This window comes from Bos taurus, chromosome 18 (genome assembly GCF_002263795.3).
Source record: "Bos taurus isolate L1 Dominette 01449 registration number 42190680 breed Hereford chromosome 18, ARS-UCD2.0, whole genome shotgun sequence".
In the NCBI taxonomy this organism is placed as follows: Eukaryota; Metazoa; Chordata; class Mammalia; order Artiodactyla; family Bovidae; genus Bos; species Bos taurus.
The window spans coordinates 24439396-24466545 of NC_037345.1; the positions used below are offsets into that span (position 1 = coordinate 24439396).

Here is a 27150-nt window from a genome sequence, read left to right on the forward strand (position 1 = left end):
TCTTTACTCACTCAGTACTTATTAAGCACCTGCCTGCCATGAACAACGTGATGTTCTAGGCACTGTAGATGTTGTGTTTCAGATTTGTGTACACTGTTTTCTTTTCCTGGGTTACTTTGCATCTTAATAGCTGGGCTTCATAAAATGCTAATAATAATCTGCTTCACCTATGTAGTGCCTTACGGTTTACAGAGCACTTTTATGAAAACTGTCTCTTGTGATCCTTCCACATAAACCTCAGTTAGGGACTGTGGTGTTGGAGCATCATGGCTGAGTGGAAAAAGCCTGGGCCCATATCAGCCTGGGTTCCCATTTTACAGCTGAGAAAACTGAGCCTCCAAGGGACTGAATAAATTGTTCAAGGTCATACAGTCATGAAGTACTAATCTAAGACTCCTTTTACAGGTTTGTGGACCATTTGAAAGATAACATTTTGCATGTACTTACTATATATATGTCTATATATATACATATATTATGCTTCCTAGGCTCACAGAAAGCTTACAAACTCCAGAAACCAATCATATTCTGGTCTCCCTCACCAAAAGAAGTGAGGATGACAACATCTCAGTTCTCAATGAATTATTAGTAATTAGATAATGCCATATATGTTAAATTTGTCCACAGTTAATTCCTGTGGGAATGAGGAAATTACAGTCCTAACATCAGGAGTAATCAGGGACAGATTTCACTTACTTTTATTTTATATAATCCTTGGAATTATTTCTCTGATTGTTACTGTTGACCAAAAGAATAATTCTCGTTTACCCCTCTTCAGGTCAACTATAGCCCGTTCAGCATGTTTTTAATTTTAAAGGTATATGGTCAGCATATTTTATAACTCTAAAAGGAACAACAAAGCCTACAATGAGTTGCTTTTATACATGTGGCTCCTTATTCTGGAGGACAGTAATTTATGATATAAGCAAGATCCAGCTCTGACTTACAGAATATGGGCTCTGATCTGATGAACTGAATTTCCCTATTTGTTACCTTTTGTGTTTACTTTAATCAAATGTGCATGTATTTACCACCTGCTGTGTTTAATGTATTGATTTAGACTCAAAGAGAGGTTTAGACATGAGCTTGGCTTCCTGCAATCTTGAAATCCCTGGAATGTTTTAAAACCATTCATATCAGAACCAAATGGGATGCTTGTTAAAAATTCAGTTAATCTTAATTCTACCAAATCAGACTACTCTAAAATCTGCATTGGTAGCCACTCCCTAAATGATTTTTCTGTACACAGTGTTAGGTCTTATAGAGAATCTGTGTTAATTAATACTGCTGCTGCTGTTGCTGCTGCTAGTAGTTTACATATATTTACATATATAAAGTCCAAATATCTTACCTGTTTCTGAATTTAAATTTTCTTTGGTAGTTTTTGTATTTCTGTCAAAGGAAAAACTTATGAAAATTACTATTCCTTATGAACACTATTATCCTCATAGGAAGAAAATAGACTAAAATATGTGTGTTCATGAGCAAAATGAAACCAAACTAAATGTCATATGTATTAGGCATTTAGGGGAGAATGGTAGATCACTAGAGACTTTTTAAGTTTCTGCATTAGGGTTTTTATTTATTTATTTATTTTAATTGATAGCTTACACTCTAACTTAGTGGTGAATATAATTTAGAAGGTCGTCTGGGTAAGGCTAAGACACGACTTAGAGTTTCTGATAAATATCTGGTATTAGGGAAGATGCTGATCCAATTCTTTTTATGTCCCTAGAAGATATTAATAGGACTAACCCCTATTAATTAATTAACCTATTAATATTCAGTGCTTCTCTGGCTGATATTAATATTATTTTGTGCACATCTCTCAGACCTACCAGAGCAGTGATTATCAAATGTTATTGTGCATACAAATTATTTGGGGATGCTTTCTTTTTCTTTGGATTTTTTTTTAAGTTTATTTTTGTTTTTTTAACACCAAAAACATTTTGTACTGGGGTACAGCCAATTAACAATGTTATGATAGTTTCGGGCTGAGAAGGGACTCAGCCGTACATATACATGTATCCATTCTCCCTCAAACATCCCTCCCATCCAGGCTGGCACATAACATTGAGCAGAGTTCCATGTGGGATGCTTTCTAAAATGCAGATTGCTGAGTCAATGTCTAGAATTTCTGATTCAGTGAGTCTCAGGTGGAGCCTGGAAATGTTCATTTTTAAGATCATACCTTCTCCATCAAGTGATGCACTTAGGAAACACATTACTGGACTTTAAACTCCTATGAGGGGAGGGAGTTATCACTTCCTATATATCCCAAAAGGTCAACCACAGATCATCAGTTTTAATGATTATTAACCAAATTCACCTGTGCAAGGGCTAAAGCTGATCATATATCAGAGTTTTTCCCAGTTCTGAGACTTTTTGATTTTTCTAATGGAAATTTTATGACTTAATTCTAGAAAATGTTTAAGATTGGGTGATTTCAAACAGGTGATGACTTATTTTCAAGTAAGTTTCTGAAAAATGATACTGATTTTAAACAAACATGGGAAATGTATTGGTATTTAGGAACTTGTGAGAAGAGCATATGCCAAATGTCTCTGAAGTTCTCATCAGAATATTTTTCACTAAATTTCTTCTCTCATTTGTTGTTTTGTGGACTTTATGAAAAAAATAGTTTGTCATTGTTAGAATAAAAGATGACATGGGAAGAAATAAAGGATTTTTGTACTTTTAAATGAAAGGACTTGCTTGAAAACTTGTAGGTAATTGAGTTGAGCTCTTAAGTTATTGAAGTCCATTATGCGGTAACTGTTGAGAATGTTATTTATTGAGTGTATTTTGATGGTTCAAGAACCCCAAAGAGGGTATGCTTTATGATTTTTCTCAATTTAGGATAGCAGGAGACTCCCACAGGGATGCATTTGGCTTAAATTAAGTAGAAAGTTGAAGGGGGTTAGCGCTGGTGCTTTCACATTGGTAAAACTGATCAAGAGCTGAAATTGAAGTTGGAGGCTTGGCTTAAAGTAAAGGCATTACTTAATGGCCCTGATCCCTGTTGGCATTTTCTTGGAAAATCTTTCATCAGAAACCAAGATTCTTATTTGTTATAATAAGTGTCATAGGACTTTTCAATTTATCTGAGCTAATTAGCAGGTACATGTTTGTAAGTTCAGTTCAGTTTAGTCGCTCAGTCGTGTCTGACTCTTTGTGAGCCTGTAGACTGCAGGACGGCAGGCCTCCCTGTCCATCACCAACTCCCGGAGTTTACTCAAACTCATGTCCATTGAGTCAGTGATGCCATCTAACCATCTCATCCTCTGTCGTCCCCTTCTCCTCCCGTATTCAATCTTTCCCAGCATTGGGAACTTTTCAAATGAGTCAATTCTTTGCATCAGGTGGCCAAAGTACTGGAGTTTCAGCTTCCATCAGTCCTTCCAATGAATATTCAGGACTGATTTCCTTTAGGATGGACTGGTTGGATCTCCTTGCTGTCCAAGGGACTCTCAAGAGTCTTCTCCAACACCACAGTTCAAAAGCATCAATTCTTTGGTGCTCAGCTTTCTTTATGGTCCAATTCTCATATCCATACATGACTACTGGAAAAACCATAGCTTTGTCTAGGTGGACCTTTGTTGGCAAAGTAATGTCTTTGCTTTTTAATATGCTATCTAAGTTGGTCATAACTTTCCTTCCAAGGAGTCAACGTCTTATAATTTCATGGCTGCAATCACTATCTGCAGTGATTTTGGAGCCCCCCAAAATAGTCTGTCACTGTTTCCACTGTTTCCCTATCTATTTGCCATGAAGTGATGGGACCAGATGCCATGATCATAGTTTTCTGAATGTTGAGCTTTAAGCCAACTTTTTCACTCTCCTCTTTCACTTTCATCAAGAGGCTCTTTAGTTTTTCTTCACTTTCTGCTGTAAGGGTGGTGTCATCTGCATATCTGAGGTTATTGATATTTCTCCCGGCAATCTTGATTCCAGCTTGTGCTTCATCCAGCCCTGCATTTCTCATGATGTACTCTGCATATAAGTTAAGTAAGCAGGGTAACAATATACAGCCTTAATGTACTCTTCCCAATTTGGAACCAGTCTGTTGTTCCATGTCCAGTTCTAACTATTGCTTCTTAACCTGCATACAGATTTCTCAGGAGGCAGGTCAGGTGGTCTGGTATTCCCATCTCTTTAAGAATTTTCTACAGTTTGTTGTGATCCACACAGTCAAAGGATTTGGAGTAGTCAATAAAGCAGAGTAAGTAAGTAAGTGTTAGTCACTCAGTCGTGTCCGACTCTTTGCGACCCCATGGACTGCAGCCCACCAGGCTCCTTTGTCCATGAGATTTTCCAGGAAAGGATACTGGAGTGGGTTGCCATTTCCTTCTCCAGGGGATCATTCCCAACCCAGGGATTGAACCCTGGTCTCCTGCACTGCAGGCAAATTCTTTACGGACTGAGCTACAAGGGAAGCCCTTGTAGAAGCAGATGTTTTTCTGGAACTCTTTTGCTTTTTCTATGATCCAATGGATGTTGGCAATTTGATCTCTGGTTCCTCTGCTGTTTCTAAATCCAGCTTGAACATCTGGAAGTTCACTGTTCACGTACTGTTGAAGCCTGGCTTGGAAAATTTTTAGTGTTACTTTGCTAGGGTGTGAGATGAGTACAATTGTGTGTTAGTTTGAGCACTCTTTGACATTGCCTTTCTTTGGGATTGGAATGAAAACTGACCTTTTCCAGTCCTGTGTCCCCTGCTGAGTTTTCCAAATTTACTGGCATATTGAGTGCAGCACTTTCATAACATCATCTTTTAGGATTTGAAATAGCTTAACTGGAATTCCATCACCCTCACTAGCTTTGTTTGTAGTGATGATTCCTAAGGCCCACTTGACTTCACCTTCCAGGATGTCTGGCTCCAGGTGAGTGATCATACCATTGTGATTATCTAGATCATGAAGATCATTTTTGTATAGTTCTTCTGTGTATTCTTGCCACCTCTTCTTACTATCTGCTGCTTCTATTAGGTCCCTACCATTTCTGTCCTTTATTGTGCCCATCTTTGGGTGATTAGCAGGTACATGTTTATAAAGTATTTATTTAATATTTATTGAGTCCTCCGGAAGACAGGAGATTTCCTGACACAAAGATTTCTTGCATTATTTATCATATTTTCTATCTCCATAGAGCTTTTCACACATGCAGCTCAAACACATTTTAGACATTATCTCATTAGTCTTCTGTAAGCTCAAGGTCCAGTCTTATTACTGCATTGCTTTTTAAAGATAAAAATGTTTTTGTTTGTTCTTGACAATTGTAATTGTGAAAGCAAAACAGAGGTGAGTTTATCTGGATTCAGTTAAAACCAGTTTGGATTGTCTGTAACCAGTGTGACTGGAGGAGGGTGAGGCTATCAATTAATTCAAACTTATTAGAAGTAGGTTGAGGGTATTTGGCCAGACTAGACTGATTTAATTTTGTGACCTGTCTGCATCCTCTAAAGTACATGTGGTTTGGGGTGTTCCCAAAGTCTGCCAAGTGCTGAGAACGTAGTGTTCCAGTGGGGAAACATGGTTCTTCAGTTGTGTGGACATTTAGGCGTATTATCTATTCCCCAAGGCCCTGTAAAACCCTGACCTCTGTGGCAGAGAAAAACATTTTTATGAAATTCCTGTGTGTGTGATGGAACACATCAATAAAATTGAAGAAGGGTAATTCAAAGAGAAATGTATTTCCAAACAGTCCTGTAGGACTTTTAACTAGGATCATTCAGACCTTGAAGCAGAAAGAACTGGTTTTCCTCTCAAGGAAACTTGCAGTTGGCTGTCTTTCCCCTTGGCCACTGTAGCCTTTGGAGAAAGCTAACAGAAGAGGAAAGAAAAAGGAGGAAGGAGGACTTTGAATTAGTTACATCCAATAGTAAATTTATAACAGCACTTTTTCTAGTGACCAAAGAAAGGACATATACAGATTTCAATAAAAACATGAATATAATGGTATAAAATGACCAAAATTAAAGAGGTAGATGCACAAAGGCAATCTTAAAAAAGTAATTAATAGTGGAAGTAGTTTTCATGGATTGAGAGATGGAATAGGTTGGGCAGGGAAAGAAAAAGGGTAAATTTGGAGATTGCTCAGTTTGTTCATCCTTTCTTTTATTCTACCACCTCTGCTTCTGTTTTAGCAGAGATGTGAATCAAAGGGTTGGTGAATCCTCCTTTCCTTCTTTTTTGCTTCTCCCACCTCTGCTGCACTCCAGTACTTGGCTTAATCCCAGCATAAACATTTCTCCAGTTAGAAAAGAATGATAAGAATGAAAATTTCCCTATCATTGCCTTCATTTATTTAATACATATTTATTGTGTTTACTGTGTACCAGACTCTGTTCCGGGAACGCACTGGGAATACATTGTTGAATATAACACACTTGGTCCCCTGCCGTCACAGTGCATATTAGCTCTGATCTTTGAATTATAGCACTCTGTCTCACACAGTATTTGATTTGATTCTTTTAACAACCCTTTGAAATGCCAAGATTTCTATTTATATTTTATGCATAATAAAAGTAAACTTAGGGGAGTTCAAGTGATTTATTCAAGACCATGTAGCTGGTAAATTGTATAATCAGGATGGTCACCCTAATTTTCTGAATTCCAAAACAGTGTTCTTTCTGTCACATTATGCCTAAGATCCAAAGTTCGAAGATTATGTCTAAGTTGCTCTTTTTTAAAAATTGAAGTATAGTTGATTTACAATGTTGGATTAGTTTCTGGTATACACAAAGGGATTGTTATACATATGTGTGTACATATATACATGTATATATACTCTTTTTCAGGTTCTTTTTAAGTTGCTCTTTTAAATAGCACCTAAACCAATTATATTATTTATAATTTAGTGAGCTATTGCTTTACTTAATACTCCCCTCCCCCTTTGTCAGATATTATTGATCATAGTAAATGAACTTTAAGCAATTTATGATCCCATAATATTTATTCCAAGTTATTTGTAGTTCTTAATATAAAATAGGTTATCTTTGTAGTGCATAATTGTCAAAATATTCTCCATGTTTTGCAACACTCTCTCCCTCATAAAAGTAACAACCAGAAATAGGGAATAGATGATATATATAATAATTAAAGGAAGATATTGAAAAATTTTAGTCCCAGTATGTTTGAGAAAGTAATTTTCAAAAGTAAAAAAGAAAACAAAAACACTAACATCAAGAAAGTCAACAGAGGGAAGAGAGCACTGGGCTAGGAATTGAGAAACAAAACTTTTAGTCTTGGTTCGGGAAATTCTGTTTTCTTTCCAGGCCCCAATTTCCTCAACTGAGGAGCTGAATTTTAAGCATATTCTCTGATCTACATCCATAATTCTAAATCTGAGTTCAGTGGACAGAGACCCTGGAGAGGAACATTTAAGAAACTATTGAAGGGAGAGCAGCAGGTCCTTCCACAGGGCAAAGCAAGAAAACGTTACAAACCCATTCAGTTCTTTGATCTGAGTCTGTTGGTTCCACTACTGAAATGGTTCCCTTTTCTTTTTTTTTCTCTTCAAATCAAGAGTGAATTTTTCATACTTCTTAATGGCATTTGCTTTAGAAATATAACATCTTTGTAAACAAAACAAGCCAATATTATGTAAGGACTGTAGCTTGATTCTGATTTTTCAACTTAGAAGTGATACCACTCCTAGATATACTAGATTTTTTTTTTAAGCCTATCTTGAAAGGTTTTCTCCAAATTGCCTTATGTCTCTTTAAGCACAGCAGGCACATAATGGCTCATAATCACCACCCAATTGATTTTGAGAGTATTTCTTTGTGGGTGAATAGGATGAGTGGGAAACATCCCACGGGGCTGGGGGTGGGGGTGAGTGCCAAGGGAGTAGCACAGATCCAGGAGTGAGACAGCCAGGGGTAAATAACCAGAGGGGCAGATGAGCTTGAAAAGTGGTCAGCCTTCTCCCAACAGCCTCTCCGAATTCTTTTCAGCCCTGCCCTTATTGTGATTTTCTTTGGTGCTGGTTCTGACAGTTCTCCCAATTCTTCCCTCACTTCCCACACTCCCAGAGCATATCTGCTAGGTTAGTAATCATTTGGTTAATGAATACTAGTTGCTCCCTGCCTACTTGTTGCAAGGGTTTCATCGAGAGAACGGAGGAATTCAGCCTGTGCTTAGAGATACCAGTCTCTAAGCATGAAGGAACTTAAGCATGGAAGAGAGGATTTATGGATTCCTTCAACAGTGAGCTAAAAGTTAGTTTTTCTTTCACTGAAAAAGTGATCTGGTACTTTAAATAAAAGTGGAATTGCACAGAGGGCACCTGGCTTCTCTACTCTAGGCTATTATATTTCAGAATTCCTTGGGAGTGAAGAGAACTTGCTGTTGGCTCTGGAATCCAGGTGCCCCTTGCTCACCTCAGGGACCTATACTATTTAGGAATCATCCTCTTTCACAGCTGGCTGCCATTATTAGAACTATTGAGAAAAACCACCGTTACCTCTGTGGCAACATCCTGAGGCTTATGTCTGAAAAAGAGTTCAAGTAGGAGATGAGGAGTTGGGTCAGATAGATCTTTTCCAATTCTTTCATCAGGACCACTTAGCTCCCTGGGGGAAGCTAACCCTTGTAACAGGTCCCAGACTGATACAGGCCATAAGCAAAGAAATCCAAGAGCCCCTTGTTAAGCTACTCAGTGGCTGACATTCAAATAAGTCTTTGCAGTGGTCCTCTGAGCTTACCCTGGCCTTGAGTACTAGGCTCTCAATTTGGTCCTTATGACTGATTCAGGTAATAGCATTTGTTAGATTCTTGTATCTGACTTTGACTGTGCTTTGGGATTGGAGTTCTTCTTTGATCTTCTCAACTTCATGGAAATTCGAACCCAATCCTGAAACCCAAGCCTGCACAACTGGATCCTTACAAATTGCTACTTCTCTGATGCCCATCACCAGTTTACTTAAACTTTACCTATTGTCGGTGCCTGACTCCTAACAAATTGCTCCTCTTTTGGATTTCCACATGTTTACACTGTAGGACCTTCGTCCCACTCCTATAGTAGTCTGCATGAACCATCTACTTACTGTCAGATTCCCTTGATACCATGTCTTGCCTGCGTATTTAGATTTTTTATTTTTGGTGCTTATTGAGTAGACCTAATTTCCTGCCTGCTCCCAATGGGATTACATATAGTCATTCTCAAACTTTAATGTGCATGAAAATCACCAAGAGTGCTTATTAGAAGTGCAGGTTTTGGGGTTCTACCTTTAGAGATTGTGATTCAGTAACTCTGTGAAATTGGGCTTAGACATTTGCATTTAAACACATACCCCTAAATAATTTTGGAGTAGATAGTATAAAAACCACAATTTGAGACCACAGTTCTATTCTCTGGGACTTGATCCTTCCTTAGGCCCATCCCATTACTAACCAAACTTGATTTTGACAGATCATGAAAAAATTGCTTTACCATGAGGAATTTCTAAATATTATAATCAGTTACACTTTAGAATATTATTTTTGTTTCTGTTTTTCTACTCATTAAAAACTTTACAGAGGTTCTAATACCTTGCTAACTGAACTCTGACTAGTCATTCACATATACCACAATTTAGAGTCCAGATTTTGCTCATACTTTGGGTTCTAATTTTGTGGTGAGGAAAACAGGGTGTTTTAGAAATGCATGAACTATTGTCTCCATCAGCACTTTGCATTTATTTCAGAGAAAGAAAAGAAAAAAGATCAGAATGAAGATCAGTGAATATAAAACAGAAAAGTAGAGAAAAATAAATGAAATAAAAAGTTGCTTATTGGGGAAGATCAGTTAAAATTGATAAACCTCTAGCCAGACTGATAAGAAAAAAAGGATTTAGGATACAAATTACTAATTCCAAGAATGAGAGAAGTGGCATCATTACATATTATGCTAGTATTAATAAGGATGAGAGAGTATTATGAAAAACTTAGATACTAATAAATTCAACAACTTAAAAGAAATTAGCAAATTCATTCTGAAAGACACAAACTATCAAAGCTTACTCAAGAAAAAATAGATAACCTGAATTACCTCATATCTGTTAAAGAAATTAAGTTTGTAGTTAAAAATATTCCCAAGAAAAAAATGACAGGCCCAAATAGCTTCATTTGGGAATTCTGCTAAACTTTTAAGGAAGAGGAAAAAAAAAAAAAAAAAACAATTCTCACAAACATGTCCATAAAATTGAAGAGAAAGGAATACTTCCCAACTCATTCTATAAGGCCAGTATCACCCTGATACCAGAACCAGACAACATTACAATAAAAGAAAATTACAGACCAATGCACAGCCATGAAATTAAAAGACGCTTACTCCTTGGAAGAAAAGTTATGACCAACCTAGGTAGCATATTCAAAAGAAGAGACATGACTTTGCCAACAAAGGTCCATCTAATCAAGGCTATGGTTTTCCCAGTGGTCATGTATGGATGTGAAAGTTGGACTGTGAAGAAAGCTGAGCGCCAAAGAATTGATGCTTTTGAACTGTGGTGTTGGAGAAGACTCTTGAGAGTCCCTTGGACTGCAAGGAGATCCAACCAGTCCATTCTGAAGGATATCAGTCTTGGGTGTTCTTTGGAAGGACTGATGCTGAGGCTGAAACTCCAATACTTTGGCCACCTCATACAAAGAGTTGACTCATTGGAAAAGACTCTGATGCTGGGAGGGATTGGGGGCAAGAGGAAAAGGGGACAACAGAGGATGAGATGGCTGGATGGCATCACTGACTCGATGGACATGAGTTTGAGTGAACTCTGGGAGTTGGTGATGGACAGGGAGGCCTGGCGTGCTGCGATTCATGGGCTCGCAAAGAGTCGGACACGACTGAGCGACTGAACTGAACTGAACTGATCCCTTGTGAACATAGATGCAAATGTTCTAAAGAAAAAGGAGCTCACAATTCTTTACTAAAAGCAAAACCCCAGTGCTTCTCTTAATTCAGTTGAGGTTTTTGGTAGAAAGCCACATGCATTTATATCACTAATAAAGTATATGTCCTAAAAAACTGATTCAAAGTGAGGAAGCACTAGAACATAAAAAAGCCACAAATAGAAATGGCTTTGCCCTCCAGGGGACTTTATAACTGCCTTCACTATATAAAGGTAGGAGACCTATGGTTATTATAATTTAATATTTTTTATAATTTATTTGACAGGATTTACATTTTAAAAAATCAGGAGCAATTACCACTTGTAATTTCAGAGTTTTAAAATTCCTTCAATGACTTGTTCTAGAATATTTAAAGTTTATGATATTTAGATAATATTTCACCCACTTTGTCTCATTTCTCCTGAAATTTGTCAAGGTTTACAGTAATGAAGGTAAAAGAAATATATTGAATCTATATTTTAAAACTTGAATTTTTCAATGCTTCATTTCATTCAGTGCTTTATATTTTTGTGTGTTTTTTCATGATAATCTAGCAGATGATAATCTTTACTCATAAAATTATAAACCAAATATGTTTTATTCATATATTGTTTAACTAGAAATATTTTGGTTAACTTTTATGTTTATGTCTGTCGTCTTATAAATCTTCAATTAATTGGTTTACTTAAAAGATGTATGTAGTACTATCCTTGATCTACAGAGGGATAACCAACTTTGTTTCTTTTTTTTATAGTCTTCAAGTTTGGCTTAACTCTTCTTCCTAACCACAGAACGTGCTTTTTAAAAAGTAAAGATTCTAGCAGTATTACTAAGTTCTTGCTGATATGTTTTATCATGATAATCACTACTTTTAATTTTGAAACTATAAACACTAAACTAACCCATAAGATCATATGGACTCTATGAAAAATGCATTGCAATTTACTGTAAATATAGTATTACTGTGAATACACTATTGTTGCATACTTTAGATTAAATTATTTTATGATAAAACTATTACTTAGGAACAAATCAAAAGCTATTTGGTAAGACATTGAAAAATTTTTTGTGATAATTGAGTGCCGTAATTATGCATAGAGATGATAAACAAATTAAGGGTATAATTGAAGGAAGTGCCGCCTTGGATTAATGACTCTCCAAAGGTTATAGTCAAATAATTATCCTTCATTTCTGGTTTGATAGAATAATTAAGTTAAAAATGTGACCCTGAAACTGCTTTAGACAACCACTACTATAACAACAACAACAACCATCTTGCTAACAAATAATAATAGCAGTTATTACTACCACCACTAGTGCCACCATTTGGTGAGCGCTTTCTTTGAGCCACTCCCTGAGTCAATAGGGCAAAATATTTATTTAACTGACACCACAATTTCTAATGTAAGACTTATTCTCCTCATTATACATGCAAGGAACTGTCCCTCACTTTTCTTTTTGTGGAATCACATCTCCTCCATTGTTAGTTTATATAGTTTAGGTAGATTTGCTCCAGCCCCAGATTCCAGAGGGGGCAGTAAAGCTTAGATCCAGCCAATTTGAGAATCTCATCCCAGTGGGCACAAGATTGCCATAAAGGAGCAAGGGACACAAGCTGTATCAGTGAATACTTCCCCCAAGACCATTTCTACTGTTTTCAGTAACAGTACGGATAGATTGCTGCAATACATGTGGACATTGAGGATACAAAATTCAATTCACTTCTACTTCTTCCTCTGTCTCTAAAGTTATGATGGAAGATTGGAAAACATTCATGGGCCTGCCTAAGCCCTGCTCCTGTAATTCATGTGGGCTGTATAAAGTAGACTGTATATAGTGCTACCTATTTTACCCTCATGCTAAAACCTGAATACCAGTGAAATCATGGTTTTGATATACTAGGTTTTTTTTCTGATATATATTAAAGTAGATACATCATTATTAAAATTTTGTCTACATACTACTTAAAATAATTTCATGTTTTGCAGTGGTCTGCGTACCACATTTTGGAAAATTCTGGACTAGAGGAGATGTCACACCGTGCTGTGTTGTTTAGAATGCTACATTTGTTTACTCGTTTGTGTTTAAAGTTATAACATCTCCCTTCAAAAAAAAAAAAAAAAAAAAACACCACTATGGGCAGTTCTGGGGAAAAAAGTCACACCCAGAGGAAGAAATGTTTTGGATTGTATTTTAACTTGTGTTTTGTGCCAGTATGGATATGAATCAATTATGAGGTGGTCCTTTTTGCATATTTGATAAAGTTTTTCTCTTGTCATCCATGCCATTTCTCTGGAGCCTAACCTGTAGCTCGGGCAAAAGGATGCCAGCCTCTAATGGCTCCAAAATTAGTATGTCTTTCTCTCACTCTCCTGTTCAAATAAGACCTCTCACTTTAGTTTCCTTCTGTGAATAATGATAAATTAGGCTCAAAAAGTTGGGACATGTCTTTGGTTTACTGTGTTATCTGTAGCACCATGCCAGTGCTCAGCACAGAGTAGGGCTCGATGCATATTTGTTGAATGAATGAATAAATGAATGAGCATATTCATGCACAGGCTTGTCAAGTGAGCACGTCAGGTACTATTATTATTGATGATGAAACTGAAGCTAGGAGAAGTTATGAGGTGTCTTTCATGTCATATAATTGGTGACAGAATTGTCTTTTACCCTTTGTGTGGATCCTTGAACTACATTTGGTGAGTAAATAAGTTAAACAATAATATGTATTGTTCTTTTAAACATACTCATACTTTATTGGTTCTAAAAGGCACATTTCAAAGAGAGACAAACTGGCTTCATATTGTTAAGAACCAAGTGAAGGTGGGGTAGGAATGAGGGAACATTGCAGATTTACAATAACTTGGATATCTTAGAAGTAGCTTGAACATATTGTCTATTAATAAGAGTAATTTAATGATGAAATATCAGTGAATGCCTTAAAGTAGCTCATACACCAGTTTTTGTCTGTGTCATAAAAATGTAATTACTAAGAAAATTGTTTCATGCTGGAAAATGCTTCTTGTGAGATCTGTATTTTGGTACACAAAGCATTTGTTTCTATTTACCTTGAAAAAAATCCTTCTCAGAGATAGCATGTGGAGAGCAGCCATCTGTCCAGGATTACACTTCTGAATTGCTATTTCTCTGAACTCGCCGGACTCTGTATATGTTAATTTTAAAAATAAGGACTGTTTTCCCCCTTTATTAAGTTTGTTTATCAACACTATTATAAAGATATACTTGTAATCTAGTGTGTTGAGAACTGTTAATTGGCTATTGAATGACAAAGTGGGAGCCCTGGAGTCTCTGAATTCAGCTGCTGACTGTTTATACTGTGCCCCTGGACTTTGGAACAAATCATCATATATGTCTTTGCTTTCCTCCAGATAAATAGCTTTGAATGTTCATGAAATGAGGGGCAACTTAGATGCTTTTTAGCTGATTATGACTCTGGTAGAGCTGAACTGAGATGCAGGAGAAGGTAAAAGGGGAGTATCCATGGCAGTGATCTTAATTCTTATACCCACTACTCTAATTTGACCTCAGAAATCTGATGCTGAGCAAGTGGAAAGAGACCCAACTATCACCAGGTAAGCATCTCTTCTGGATGAAGTTATATTGCCTTAGAACAGACACAGACTTTTAAAAGGCTCTTTTCATGTGCATCATCTCATGCAAACCTCATTCAACCATGGAAGGTAATAGGGCTGGTTTTATTACCCCGGTTTTACTGGTAACAAAATAGAGGCTCAGATTGGCTAGGGGATTTGATCAAAGTAACACAGTTGTTGGGTGGTAGAGCTGGGATTTTAATTCGTATTTGCAAATCTCCTTACATAATGCAAAAATCTTTGATTTTTCTGGAGAAAGACATTGTAAGAAGTTAAAGGGAATATGTCATTTATAGTTGGTAGAGTGTTAACTACCTTGCAAGATTTTGTCTTTATGTAATATCCTTTTACTTAAGCAAAAATCTGGTGGCTCAGACAGTAAAGAATCCACCTGCAATGTGGGAGCCCTGGGTTTGGTCCCTGGGTTGGGAAGATCCCCTGGAGGAGGGCATGCTATTCCTAAAAAAGCTTGGAAAAGAATGAAATATTTTTATTTTTCTTTTCAACTTTCTCCTCAGAAGATCAAGGGGCATTTTATTCTTGGGTCCTCTACTTCACCAAACTTTTATTGAGTGCCATGCACCAGACCATGACCAGCATTCTCCTCTTTGGTCCTGGTGTTATGCCATCAGATGATGCTTCTGAGAACACAGTAGGCGGCTTTTAATTCCCTTGTAAAATGTGAGTGCTTGATGGCCACTCGTAAGGACTTCTGTCCTGCTAAATAAGCAAGGGTAGAATTTTCTGTCCCTCTGTGTATGATGAGTACTTTACAATATATTGCCTTATTGCTGTGAGATGTTTCACAAGCATTTGCTATTAGAAAGTAAGCTCATTCAAGGAAGACACCATGGATTATTTCTACCCCACTTCTCTACTCAGGACAATTCCTCAATAGTGAGGAATTCTTTGCCAGGGAGTCCATGGATGGATGAGCATCACAGAACTTGTCAGCTCCCTGAAATTTAAAAAAAAAATTAATTTTGCACGTGTAATTTTTGAAACAGATCCATCATTTTCATTAGATTCTCCAGGGGTTCAGAGACTCAGTGGGTAAACACTATAAGTTAACACTCTGATGGACTTTCGATGAATACTTGAGTGGGAGAAACAACAGCAAGACAGATATGACCTTGATGTACAAGAGAGTGTTGTTATGACCAGAAGGCATGTTTGGGGATGGCTCTCAGTCCCCCAACACTGGAGATGTTAATAGTTGGATGACCCATCAGTGATAATGTTGTTGGGATGTTGATTTATTCTTTTTTGTCTTATGATTTTATGATAATATCAATCTTCACTAAAGAATACTTCACATTCTTCACACCTTACCCTGACACCATACCCATTTTTCTGTGATTCACTGTTTGGACTATTTATACACCTAAAGAATCTTTTTGACAGATAACCAAGAAAGCATGCAAATCAAGCTACGAAAACTGACCGTAGGAATGTGTGTGAAATACCAAACAACAGGCAGGGAACTTAGCATGAACTCTAGAAAATAAAGAGAAGGTAGAGTGATTTTTGAATTAAAGACAGAAGATCAGAAGATAGTAGTTGACAGGCAGGTCGACACAGTTACTAATAGATGAAACAGAATAGGATTTAATTTGGTACTAAATTGGACTAGCTACCTGTAAATTGAGGCCTCTGAGCAATTTTAGTTGGTGCTGCAACTTTGCTACTTTCATTCAAAGAAATTAGGACAATGCAGCTTGAGATGAGTTTCAGAAGTGCCAAGTGGTAAAAACATTCATTTTCAAGTATGTACATATACAAATTAGTGCACAAATAAAGCAACATGTTTGGATTTACCTGGTGGCTCAGTGGTTAAGAATCTGCCTGCCAATGCAGGAGACACGGGTTCCATCCCTGGTCTGGGAGATTCCACATGCTGTGGGCCAACTATGCCTGTGCACCCTAGAGCCCATGTTCCACAAAAAGAGGCCACTGCCAGAAGACTGCGTGTAGCAACTAGAGAGCAGCCCCTGCTCGCTGCAACTAAAGAAAATCCACCCACAGCAACAAAGAACCAGTGCAGCCAAAAATTGAATACGTAAATAAATAAATAAATATTTTAAAAGGACCTTAAAACTACATGTTCATGCCCTGATACCCATAGAGATAAGAATCGATCCATACGTATATATTCATTCACATGTATGCCAGATGTAAAGAGTATTAAATATGGTATCTGGTAGACAGTTTTCACATGCAGGGAAATAAGAGTATTTCAAAGCAAATATCTGATGGACGAGAAGGCTATTTTAGGTGGTATACTGATGCCTCTTTCAGGATTAATGTCACAAAACTAAGTGTAGGCAGAACCCAAGCTGACAGTATAGTATCATATCAAGAGCAAGTCTAGGTGAGAGACGTTCTACAGATATCCATTATAGTCTACAGGAAACTGGCCACCATTACATGCTCCAGTTTTCCGTGAAAAAGTGCATTTGTTAAATCACAATCATCAACAGCTCCAGTCCCAGGTTGCTGGATGGCATAGGGCCCTTTAATCAAGTGTCTCCTCAACATGCTTTCTGATGATCTTCTGAGCTGGCTGTTTTATTTACTCTTTAGCATTCTGCAAAGTCTCAGCATCCTTTAGCTTGTGCATTTTTGATGAATATGGTATTTCTATTTTTACATGTTTTGTGAACTTCTTTGAGGAATGCAGGGGTACATAGAAAGAAACAGTGGTGAACTTCTTCCTTTATTTAATCCATCCATGCCCCAGTCTTGCAGAGACCAATCTAAAGCTGTACCTGTTAAAGCTAGCTGATTTGCCAAGTGTTTTTCCTCCGAAGGGACATCACCTATTTTTAGCAACAAAGAAGTGTTAGGAAGGGGAGGAAGGCATACCTCAGAAGGACAGATCTGAAATGAAGCCCAGAATACTGACGAGAGTGGTATGGAAAAGCAAAAGAGTGCCTCGTGAAAGGTCACCAAAGCAGTGAGCACAGAGCTAATGTTCCGGATGGTTGTAGGAAAAGCCTCAATTAAGAGTTCTGTTAATAGAGAATTTAGGAAATGTTATTAAAAAGTTCTCTAAGCCAGTCTAATAAAGGAAATCAGGACATGGCAAACTAGGCTGGTCGTTTAATTTATTCAGTAATCTGTATTTTTTAAGATTGATGCAAATTATCAACACATTTATTGAGCAACTGTATGTATACAAAGCATTCTGTTAGGAAATGTGTGTGAAAGGTGAGATGATGGTATTTAAAAAACACAAGATGAGTACATGTTCTCCAAAAATGTAAGGAAAACTATGTTAAGAACTGTGTTTGGTACTTTATATTGTCCCATTTAATCTTTAAAACAACTATTAGGGGACTTCCTCGTTGGTCCAGTGGTTAACTTTGCCTTCCGATCCAGGGGGTGTGGGTTCCATTCCTGGTCAGAGAGCTAAGGTCCTACATACCTCACAGCCAAAACACCAAAACATAAAACAGAGGCAATATTGTAACAAGTTCAATAGACGCTTTCAAAAAATGGTCCACATTAAAAAAAAAAATCTTAAAAAAAAGCAGCTATTGGGAATTAAAATTATCCCTATTTTAACAGGTGAACAGCCTGAGACTCAGAGAATTTAAGTTGCTTCCTCCCTCTCTCCCTTCCTCTTTCCTTCTCTCTCTTTTTTTTTTTTTTTTCCAAAAGCTTGAGCCTTACGGAACATGGTACCTTTTTCCAAGTTTTCACTTTTTCTGAAGGTAGCAGAATTATATATTAAGAGCTGCAGTAGAGATATGAACCCAATAATATGGGAGCTCAGAGATTGAAGCAGTCCATTTTGCTTGATGATATCAGAGAAGGCTTCCTGGAAGAGGTAATATTCAAAGTGAGTCTTAAAAGTGAAGAGTCCATCTAGTAGATAAGAAAAATAAGGCAGCAATAATAGTGTGGAAGCCATCAACAGCTGCCCACTCGGCACACATTACCTTCTTTCTTTCTGGAAGTGCCAAGATTTTGCTCAAGTGTCTCCTCACCTGCTTGACCCAAGGGAGAGTGATCCTATTGCTGCCTTCAGAAGGAAGTGCTGATTGGTTAAACCATTTATGGCAAGTCCACTCCTCTTGTTTGATTAGCCTAGGGCTGGGCATATGAACCAATTCTGGCCAATGAGATATAAAAGGAAACCTGCTGGGGCGCCTTAGGAAATGCTTCTTGCCCTTAAGAAGGAAAACACTGAAAGAGATTGCCCTTCTCCTTGCCACCCCCCACCCCCGATATTGCTGTTCTTGGAAGTGATGCTTAGAACTACCACAGTCATCTCGTGACTGTGAAGGGAGCCAATCTGAGGGCAAATCAAAATTTCTGAGGATGGCAAAGCAAAGAGATAATAAAAAGAACCAGCATCTTCAATGATATTGTTGGGTTCTGAACAACCTTTTCAACTTCCTGTCACATGTTAGAGCTGTTTTTGTTCTATTGACCACTTTGAATTAGAGTCTTCTGCAGCAGCATCCTCACTGACAACAGAGCAGATGCAAAGGCAGAAGGCTCAGAACAGTCACAGGCTACTTAGAAATTGCCACAAGTTCTTCCTGACTGAAGTGCAGGATGTAGTGTTGCGAGTAGGGTGATGGCTAGAGACAAGGTGAAATGGTAGCCAAGGATCAGAGCATGAAGGGCCTCATATGTCAGAATCAAATAAGTGGACACTATTTTGTAAATAGTCTACAGGCATTGAGTTTTAAATAAGGTAATAGCATAATTAGATTTGCAGTTTAGAAGCATTCCTCTATCGTGTGGAAGATTGAAGAGGGTAAGAACGGTTGGTGAGATACCAAGGTCACTGAACTCAAGAGCACTTGGAGTCACGTGTAGTTTGGTCTCTCCATTATCATTCCATTTTAGCTTGGAAAGACAGAGGTTAAGACAGTATATGCAAAGTGAAAGATTAGAGGGGCAGACAGAAGGCACTTCAAGATTTTATGGAAGAGAAGTATGTTGGGGGTCATGAAGAGTTTGAAAGAGCAAATTGGATATCTGAACAATGATTTGAACACTGAAGGACTTAGAAAGCATGGGGGTTGAGTATAGCATAAAATAACATAAGGAAAGGACAAGTCAAGCTGAAATGGAGAGTTTTATGCAGGGATGATAAAGCTGGAATGGTCACTTGCAACCAAAATGACAGAGGGGGGGAAAAATGAAATTTTACCCTAATTTCATCACTTAACAGTTGCAGAACACTTGATAAAATTTTGTTTCCTAACTGGTTGAGTTGGGATTACAAACATGTACTTGTTAACATCACCAAGTGATATCACATGGATATCATGTACCCTCTGTTATGTGATGAGAAAGACACTTCCCCTTTGTGGTATTCTTTCAAAAACCCCATAACCCAAATCTCCTTGTGAGAAAAACATCAGACACACCTAATTTGAGGAACACTCTACAAAATACCTGACCAGCATTTCTTAAAACTATCAAGGCCATGAAAAACAAAAACAGGAAACTCTCGCAAACCAGAGGGGATACAACAACTGAATGCAATGTAGTATCCTAGACGAGATCCTAGAAAAGAAAAACAGACAATAGAGCTTAGTTAATACTAATTTACCAGTGTTGGTTTCTCCATTTTGAAGAACTAACCACAATAATGTAAATAACAGCAATAGGGGCCACTGAAACTATGGCAGGTGGATACTATCACTGCTATTTTTGCAACTTTTCTTAAATCTAAAATTATGGCAAAAAGTTTATTTTAAAACTATATATTCTTCACTGAGTTGTTACAAGGATTAAATGAAAGAATAAAAGCAAAGCAGTATAGTGCCTGACATGTAATAGGGCCTCAAAAGTTTCTCCATAAACTGGTGATTCTTGAATTCACAAAATGTATACAACTCACCTAGAGGTATTTTGTCAGAAAAACAAGTCCTAGGGCCTCAATCTCAGAGTTTCTGATTTAGTAGTTCTAGTGTAGGGCCCAGGAATGAGCATCTGTGATAGGTGCACTCTGGAGAATTGCTGCCACAGACTACCAGGACCCTAGGGTAAGAATTGTACATTTCCCCAGGAAGAGAGCAATGGAGATAGGATGCCTGTCCCACTTACCACAAATGGAGAAAAAGAGGGAAATAAATAAGCGAGCACTTCAAAACCTGTAAGTTAAATTTAAATCATTACAGATGAATTTGGGATAAAGGAGGGGTCTGATTAGGTAGCCACTTAATAACAGCAATGTGGTTGAAATCTAATTTTTATTCATTTGAGCTACCTAAAAATATTCAGCTGGTTTTTCTGCTGAAGTACACAGATGACCCATAGGATAAAGGCAAGTTCATCCCCTTCAATTACAAATGAGCTAACTGAAGCTGAGAGAAGAGACATGACTGGTTTAAGGTCACAGAGTTAGTTACCGAGAAAATAGATTGGAAACCACTCTTTTTTCAGTTTTATTGAGGTATAATTGACAAATAGAAATGTATAAGGTAGAGTATATGATGTTTTGATATACATTGTGATCACTATAATCAAGCTAATTAACATACCACTTGACATAGTTAACCATCCTTTTTGTGTGTGATGAGAACCCAAGATTTATTCTTTTAGTAGATTTCAAGTATATAGTTCAGTTCAGTTCAGTCGCTCAGTTGTGTCTGACTCTTTGCGAACCCATGAATCGCAGCACACCAGGCCTCCCTGTCCATCACCAACTCCCGGGGTTCACCCAAACTTTTGTCCATCGAGTCGGTGATGCCATCCAGCCATCTCATCCTCTGTCATCCCCTTCTCCTCCTGCCCCCAATCCCTCCCAGCATCTTTGCATGAGGTGGCCAAAGTACTGGAGTTTCAGCTTTAGCATCATTCCTTCCAAAGAACACCCAGGACTGATCTGTTTTAGAATAGACTGGTTGGATCTCCTTGCAGTCCAAGGGACTCTCGAGTCTTCTCCAACACCACAGTTCAAAAGCATCAATTCTTTGGCGCTCAGCTTTCTTCACAGTCCAACTCTCACATCCATACATGACTACTGGAAAAACCATAGCCTCGACTAGACGGACCTTTGTTGGCAAAGTAATGTCTCTGCTTTTGAATATGCTATCTAAGTTGGTCATAACTTTCCTTCCAAGGAGTCAACGTCTTATAATTTCATGGCTGCAATCACCATCTGCAGTGATTTTGGAGTCCAAAAAAATAAAGTCTGACACTGTTTCCCCATCTATTTGCCATGAAGTGATGGGACCAGATGCCATGATCTTAGTTTTCTGAATGTTGAGCTTTAAGCCAACTTTTTCACTCTCCTCTTTCACTTTCATCAAGAGGCTTTTGAGTTCCTTTTCACTTTCTGCCATAAGGGTGGTGTCATCTGCATATCTGAGGTTATTGATATTTCTCCTGGCAATCTTGATTCCAGCTTGTGCTTCTTCCAGCCCAGCATTTCTCATGATGTACTCTGCATATAAGTTAAATAAGCAAGGTGACAATATACAGCCTTGACATACTCCTTTTCCTATTTGGAACCAGTCTGTATACAGTACAGTATTGTTAACTATAGTCATCATGCTATACATTAGATCTTCAGAACTTATTATCTTGCATAATTGAAACTTTGTACCCTGCTGGCTCCGTGGCAGAGAATCCGCCTGCCAGTGCAAGATTCGCGGGTTTCATCCCTGGGTCTGGAAGATCCCCTGGAGAAGAAAATGGCAACCCAATCATTATTCTTGCCTGGGAAATTCCATGAACAGAGGAGCCTGGCAGGCTACAGTCCATGGGGTTTGCGAAGAGTCGGACAAAACTTAGCGACTAAACAATAACAAAGGTAGATTATGTGGTATTTGCCATTTTGTGTCTCACTTATTTCACTTAGCATACTGTTCTCTAGGTTCATCCGTGTTGTTGCGAAGGTCAGGATTTCTTTTTATAACGGTTGAATAGTATTCCATTATTGTAATATATAGCTTTCACATTTGCTTTATCCATTCGTCAGTTGATAAATAATGAGGATGTTTCCACATCTTTGCTATTGTGAATAATACTGCAATGAACGCTTTGAGTTCAGATATCTCTTTGAGATAGTGATTTCTTTTCCTTTGAATATATACCCAGAAATGGAATTGCTGAATGACATGGTAGTTTTTTTGCAGAGCTGTTTTCCATAGTGGCTGTAACAGTACATTCCCACCAATACAGTACACAAGAGTAGAAGCTTCTTTTGCAAGCTTCAGCCCAGGTGTTTTTTCTGTTACCAGGTGATCAGTTGTTGAATGCCTCACTCAGAGTCTCTTAAGGGCTTTCATATGCGCTCTAGAAAAAGAGAAAGGACGTCTGACTTGCTGAGGAGAATGCCAAAAGTTTGTTTACTTAAGTCTCGATGACAGATTTGTTCTTGGCCCACTGTATTTTAGAATGAATAACTCAGTTTTCACTTCAGCTAGATAAAAAGGGATCATCTGAATAGGAAAATAGGCCCTTTGTGAACAGTCTTCAGTCATGCTCAGCTTCCATATCCTCACCCATGTCAGCAATGTGTTTGTTATTAACCTGAAAAATCTCACCAGAGTTTCGGATTGCTGACTGGCAAAGAAGGCACCCCTCTGTGCCCTGGCTCAAGCCTAACCAGAGTACCATAAGATATATTGCTTCTAGCTATGCTGTTCCAAGATGGTGTGGAACCCAAGGCTACTTCTAGGAGAGAAATAGAAGCCAAGGCATATTGTGTGTTTTTCCCATCACTCTAACTTTGTATAAGATCTGATTTAAATCAAGGGCATCTTCTTAGCACATTTGGCCTTGACCTTCATATTGCATTTCCCAGGCTATACTCTGCCCAACCACGTTTCCTAAGGCCTGAGAGTTTCCATTATCCCTTGGGGTTTTGAATCCAAGATGACTAAGCAAAAAGTAGATTTTTACCGAAACTCCACTTTCTGGCTATTTTACCCTTAGATACCCCTGCCCCTCACCCCCGCCCCAGTCCAGAAAGACCTTTTCTTTCTACCTCATGTACTGAAAAATGCCCTTATATCATAAACAATATCGTTTCTATGCTGTGACTTATAGTAAAGACGCTTTACTCCAAATACTACAAGTTTGTGACCTATAAATCCCCTTTTCCCCTGCAACAGATCCTAGCTCTTACAAATGAAATAAAGCTTTAGCTTTAACAGTTGCTTTCTTTGAAATAATTTTCATTTAGTAAGAACCCATTGAGAAGTGAGATCCCAGACTGAAAACAGGGAGATTAGGTTAAAATGTGCACATGAATGGTGAAATCCCTCAGCTTCTTTCTTTATCCATTAATCTTTTCTCAGGAATCTGCAGGTGGATGTACTCCATCACAATGAGGGATTAAGTCAAGAAAGAAAAGGTGTGGGATTCTGGAAAACAGGAGGAATGTATAGGGAATCCTTAGGGTGGTCCTGAAGGAAAATCCCAGGATACAGCTGTGTATTAGGCCTACAGAGCAACCAGTCCAGACTGACAGGGAGTGTGGAGGGCTCCAGGGAAAATGATCATCTGTTTGCTTTCAGTATATGGAAAGCTGAATTATTGCCGTTAAAGGGCATGGGAAGATCTAGCCACTAGAACAATGCAACAACCAAAAAAATCCCAACAGATCCTAAGGAAGAACAAGTATTGGCTCCAGAAAAAGGAGAAGTAATCATGGTCAACCATTTAACTCAGCAGTGAACAGTATTTAAATGTCCCAATTAATGTAAACTCTATTGCTTTGATTTAAAAAGAAAGCATGGGATATATTTATGATGGGAAAACACAGAGAGGAAGATGGATGAACGTGAGCTACATTCTCACCAAAATCACATAGTAAGTCAATGTCCAAAATTGATCAATCAAGATATAACACATATTTAGAAATATGAAGATAATCACAAAGAGAAACAGCTAAAATATTTTAAAATATTTGCCTCAGGGGAATGGAATATAAGCCCTCATTTTTTGGTGGTTCTTTTGAATAATGCTCTTTCCAACACAAGCAAAGACTAAACTCCACCTAACAAATCAATTTGTTTAGAAACAAATTGTATTCTATATTTAAAGGCTTAAACCAGCAAAAAACAAAAACAAACAAGCCAAGACACTTCAAACTGTACCTGAACCAGCTGGTATTTTCCTTGGTTCAAGGCCCCTCACATTTGGTTCCCATCTAATTTGGAAAGAACTTCAGGGAGATTTGCTTTTTTTTTTCTTCAACATGCTACAGTCAACACCCTCAGTTAAGAGGACATACCAGTCTTGTTAGGGCTGCAAAGCAACTACTGATAGACATTGAGTGTAAGCTTGTGATGATTGTCATCTCCTTTACTTTAAAGTTTTGGGAGGTTTTTCACCTCGAATAGCCAAAGCTATCTTGAGAAAGAAGAATGGAACTGGAGGAATCAACCTACCTGACTTCAGGCTCTATTACAAAGCCACAGTTATCAAGACAGTATGGTACTGGCACAAAGACAGAAATATTGATCAATGGAACAAAATAGAAAGCCCAGAGATAAATCCACACACATATGGACACCTTATCTTTGACAAAGGAGGCAAGAATATACAATGGATTAAAGACAATCTTTTTAACAAGTGGTGCTGGGAAAACTGGTCAACCACTTGTAAAAGAATGAAACTAGAACACTTTCTAACACCATACACAAAATAAACTCAAAATGGATTAAAGATCTCAACGTAAGACCAGAAACTATAAAACTCCTAGAGGAGAACATAGGCAAAACCCTCTCCGACATACATCACAGCAGGATCCTCTATGACCCACCTCCCAGAATATTGGAAATAAAAGCAAAAATAAACAAATGGGACCTAATTAACCTTAAAAGCTTCTGCACAACAAAGGAAACTATTAGCAAGGTGAAAAGGCAGCCTTCAGAATGGGAGAAAATAATAGCAAATGAAGCAACGGACAAACAACTAATCTCAAAAATATACAAGCAACTCCTACAGCTCAACTCCAGAAAAATAAACAACCCAATCAAAAAATGGGCCAAAGAACTAAATAGACATTTCTCCAAAGAAGACATACAGATGGCTAACAAACACATGAAAAGATCCTCAACATCACTCATTATCAGAGAAATGCAAATCAAAACCACTATGAGGTGCCATTTCACACCAGTCAAAATGGCTGCGATCCAAAAGTCTACAAGCAATAAATGCTGGAGAGGGTGTGGAGAAAAGGGAACTCTCTTACACTGTTGGTGGGAATGCAAACTAGTACAGCCACTATGGAGAACAGTGTGGAGATTCCTTAAAAACCTGGAAATAGAACTGCCTTATGACCCAGCAATCCCACTGCTGGGCATACACAGTGAGGAAACCAGAAGGGAAAGAGACACGTGTACCCCAATGTTCATCACAGCACTGTTTATAATAGCCAGGACATGGAAGCAACCTAGATGCCCATCAGCAGATGAATGGATAAGAAAGCTGTGGTACATCTACACAATGGAGTATTACTCAGCCATTAAAAAGAATACATTTGAATCAGTTCTAATGAGATGGATGAAACTGGAACCTATTATACAGAGTGAAGTAAGCCAGAAAGAAAAACACCAATACAGTATACTAACGCATATATATGGAATTTAGAAAGATGGTAACAATAACCCTGTGTACGAGACAGCAAAAGAGACACCAATGTATAGATCAGTCTTATGGACTCTGTGGGAGAGGGAGAGGGTGGGGAGATTTGGGAGAATAGCATTGAAACATGTATAATATCATGTATGAAATGAGTTGCCAGTCCAGGTTTGATGCACGGTACTGGATGCTTGGGGCTGGTGCACTGGGACGACCCAGAGGGAGGGGAGGGGGGGGAGGAGGGAGGAGGGTTCAGGATGGGGAACGCGGGTATACCTGTGGCGGATTCATTTCGATATTTGGCAAAACTAATACAATATTGTAAAGTTTAAAAATAAAATAAAAAAAAAAGTTTTGGGAGGTTTTTCTATTTCAACCTCAAGTTTTCCTGTTTGAAACCTGTGCTACTTTGTGGAAGTTTGCATCATAAGATTCTTATTATTTCAAAAAGATTCAAGACATAAACTACGGAACATAAATAGTCCTAGCAGCTCTTAATTGTAATTGATAAACTAGCAACACGTTTTATTTTTTCTTATTTACTTATATTGCATGATAAACACAATACTTAATTGGTCTAATTGTTAAACTCGAGGAAGCTATATGGTTGTGACTAAATGCAGACTGATTTCATCTCTGTACTCTATTTTTTAACTTCTCATGTATGCAATGAAAACAGCTCTCAACTAAGTACATATTACAGGGAAATGTGGCAGAAAGTGAAGAAGAACTAAAGAGCTTCTTGATGAAAGTGAAAGAAGACATTGAAAAAGTTGGCCTAAAGCTCAGCATTCAGAAAACTAAGATCATGGCATCCGGTCCCATCCCTTCATGGCAAATAGATGGGGAAATAGTGGGAACAGTGGCTGACTTTATTTTTCTGGGCTCCAAAATCACTGCAGATGGTGATTGCAGCCATGAAATTAAAAGACGCTTACTCCTTGGAAGGAAAGTTATGACCAACCTAGACAGCATATTGAAAAGCAGAGACATTACTTTGTCAACAAAGGTCCGTCTAGTCAAGGCTATGGTTTTTCCGGTGGTCATGTATGGATGTGAGAGTTGGACTGTGAAGAAAGCTGAGCACCGAAGAACTGATGCTT

The 27150-nt window shown here is 38.0% G+C and overlaps 1 protein-coding gene across 1 annotated transcript in view; it reads left to right on the forward strand.

The window, feature by feature from the left end:
* CES5A (carboxylesterase 5A) overlaps window positions 1-27150 on the forward strand; it is a 273508-nt gene that overhangs the window by 1772 nt on the left and 244586 nt on the right. The window lies entirely within an intron of this gene.